Genomic DNA, 3,775 nt, shown 5'->3' on the forward strand with positions numbered 1-3,775 from the left:
TAATGAACATGGAGACTAGACATGCTACCACACCATGCACAGGTGCAAGAAAGAGAGTATAATTTTGAAGTTGGTTTTCTTCTGCCCTAGGTCCAGGGGATGCAACTCAGAGGGACAGGCTTTCAAAGCAATTGCTTTCACCTACTGAGCCATCTTGCTTACTCTCAAAGGGAAGTTTTAAGGAGCAATGGGATCTAATACAGGAGACTGGCAGCTCTTGGGATATTCCTTCTCTAAGATTAAGGTTTGGGAGGTGTTGTGTCCAACTTGTCAAGAGAGTATATTCTCAAATCCTGCTGGAAAAATTGTGACATTTAAGTGTGAGCACCAGATTTTTGTCATCCAAAGGTGACTTTCTAAGCTTGGTATCTTATCAAATGGTGTTTCCTGGTGGTATGTGAATAAAGAGCTCATTTACATTCTTAATCTAGAAGATCTAGCTGGGCAGTGGTGACACACACCTTTAATCCCAGCACTCGAGAGGCAGAGTCAGGAGGATCTCTGTGAGTTTGAGGCCAGCCTAGTTTACAGAGCAAGTTCCTGAACAGCCAGAGCTACATGGAGAAGCCCTATATTGGGGAAAAAAAATCTAGAAGATCTACAAAGTTCTTGTCAATTATGAAAACTCTATGTTGACCTATTATGAAATGATGCTGCATAGAAAGAAATTAATTACAAATCCATCTTTTTACAAAAAGACAATGTAAAGCCTGAGAATAAAGTCATTCAAGTTATTCTAATCACTGTTAGTATCTTAGAACTGAAAACTTCAACATAATTCCAAGGTCATGACCTACTTCAAAGTTTAGTTATGTATCCCCTAGAAATCCCAGTGCTCCCCAAATGCTCTTCCTCATGGCTAGATGCTCATTCATTTATTTATTTAACCATGATTTCAATAAAGATTTGTTGGAGATAGGATCATGTTGCCCTGTAAAGAGCGGGCAGATTCCTAAAAGTGTTTTTCAAGTGAATAATCACAACAGGACACTTTGAGAGCTCGAGTAGCAAACATACATACTAGGTGGCTAGAAAGCTATGAAAGTAATAAAGTTAGGTATTCCTAGTATATTGTCCATACTTAAAGTATAAAATATGATATTATGATACACAGATACAGTTGAAATGTTGACTTCAGTCAAGCTCCTTATATTCATCTTGAGTAGTTACCTTTAAAATTAAAATAGATTTAAAGTAATTTGGACAAATTTTCACTATTTTTTTTCATATGAAGTCACCTGTTTGGCCTATCTCATCTTTGTTTCCCACCTGATGACATTCTCCTCCCACAAGAAATGCTTTTACCATTAATTCTCACTCAAAGAATTTGACAACATTTCTCTAGAATATTACATTAGCCTCTGCAGTAATTTCCCCGTTTACATTTTATTTTAACTCAGGTCATCCTACATAGCACTGTGAGACATAATTTGGAAAAAAACAAATTTTATTCCATCATTTTCCCGATATAAAACTTTTACAGTAGTTAGATGTTCATGTAATCATAGTCCTTCCGATGCTAAGGCAGGAGAGTTGCAAATATGAGGCCAGTCTGGGAGACATAAGAACAAGCAATCTCAAAAACAAGAAGAAGAAGAAGAAGAAGAAGAAGAAGGAGGAGGAGGAGGAGGAGGAGGAGGAGGAGGAGGAGGAGCAAGGAACAGCTGACAACCTTTGTGGTTTCTCAACTAATCAAGGATTAAGACCTAAACTAAAAGTTTATTCAGTGTTCTCTTACTTTAACTAAGTGTATTTAATATCTACCCAAGTTCTCGTCTTTCTATTTATATATCACAGAATCAAGAATGTAAGAGTTTTGACTCCCTCTTAGGTACAATTTAAATATAATATTAAGAATCCATCTCCCAGAAGTTCTTACGTTGTTGAATATAAACTACTTTTTCATCTTCATTTCTTATCACTTCTTCTGTCAATCCTGACAGAATTCATACAGACACAACCCTTCCAGTGCCATGTCAATGTACTTTCTTCCTCTCTCACATACTCTTAAATTATTCTGTAGCTTTTCATCTCTGATTTTAGTTCTTTAGATGCATTCATTCCACCCCTTGTAGAATTGTTTAAAAGATGGATTATGTATGAGCTATAAAAATATACTTCAAATACAGCCTTCTTAGAATGCTTTAGGTCAGTTCCATGAACTGGATATTGTGGGTGAGGGCAGTGTTACAGACTGACTGAGAACCACAAGTCCCAGGCTGAATAACTAACCTGCCCCTGAGCCAGAGTGCAAGCCCTCCCAGACGGGTTTTCAGCCCACCTTTAATTGCATCCTTAAATGAATCATTCCTCTACAGCATTCATGGATTCTGTTTCTCTAAGTTCCACAGGTAACTTTGAAAAGAGTCACACGTTGTCTTCAATTAATTATAGAAAACGTGTTCCACTGTGATGAAATGTGGTCCACATTCAGAGAGGATTTTCTGCTTTTCTCTCTGATTAGGACTCACATCAAAGGCAGGCAGGTTTCCTCTGCACATCTGCTTACCGTCTCTCATAATGCATGCAGGGAATTTCTATCACAGAGCAGCAAGATACAGTTGTTTGTAGTTCTGGGTGTTTCCTCCTATTCTTTTTCCTTCTCTTAAATTATTTCCAGTTATCCACAATAACCTGTCCCGACCACCCAAGGCACTCCTCCTCCCTGCTAGCATTCCCTCTATTAAGAATCTACCAAAAGATTCAACACTCAATATGATTTCTGTGAGTATATGCCAACTGACTGAAATAAGATCTTCCATTTTCAAAAGAGATTTGAACTCTGTCCTCTGATAAATACAAGTGAACTTGCTGCCTTTGCTTTTGAATACAATCCAATGTTGTGAAAAGAGCCTGAAAAAACAGAAAAACAGAGTTAGACACCTTATCTGTACAGCACACATTTTACAAAAAAAAAAAAACCCTCAGTTCTATGTGTGTGCAACCTTCTAGATATAGTTGTGAACCTCATATTTTTAATCTGACTTAATTATTCTGTGTTCTGATACTTAATGGAGTTTTTTAATTTTGCTATTCAATTTACCTTATCAAAACATTAGTAAAATTTTTCATGTCTATAAAAAGAATACTCTAAGTAGCAGGGTATTCTAGAATGCTATGATTTGATTTCACACACCAGCACAGACTGCTTGAGGAAAATTCACCAAATCGTACTTTTACCTAACAGTTTTTTCATTGAAAGCAATTAATTTCATCTCACAAATCCTTCATTTTTATAATAGCTCTTAAAATGTCTATCCTTAATGGAAGCTGTCTATGGAAGTATTGTTTTTGATAGAGTTTTACATAGTGATAGATACCTTCTGTGTCTATACTGACTGAGGTTTAGCTATAAGGTACCTCTGACAATTTGAACATAGGTTGTGATTAATTGAACTGAAAAACTGAACGCTAATTTTGCTTATCTTTAATCAAGTTACCGTGTATTTTTATTCCTGTGAAATACCTGGGGTAGACTATTTGAGAAAAAGGTTTATATGAAGTTAGGTATGGTGGCCTACATTTTTTATGCACCACTAAGAGACAGAAGCAGGTGGTTTCCTGCAAATTGGGAGGCCAACTAGGTCTCCATAGTAACTTGTAGGCCAGCCAGGTCTTGAAGGAATGTACCTCAACATAATAAAAGCTAAATATGACAAACTCACAGCCAACATTACAATTTTATTCTTAACAGCTAATAGTCCATGTATATCTGCAACACATTTTCATTGTCTGCTCACCCCTGGAGTACATCTTGGTTGCTTGCATTTCCTAG

Source organism: Microtus ochrogaster, chromosome 18 (assembly GCF_000317375.1).
Source record: "Microtus ochrogaster isolate Prairie Vole_2 chromosome 18, MicOch1.0, whole genome shotgun sequence".
NCBI lineage: Eukaryota > Metazoa > Chordata > Mammalia > Rodentia > Cricetidae > Microtus > Microtus ochrogaster.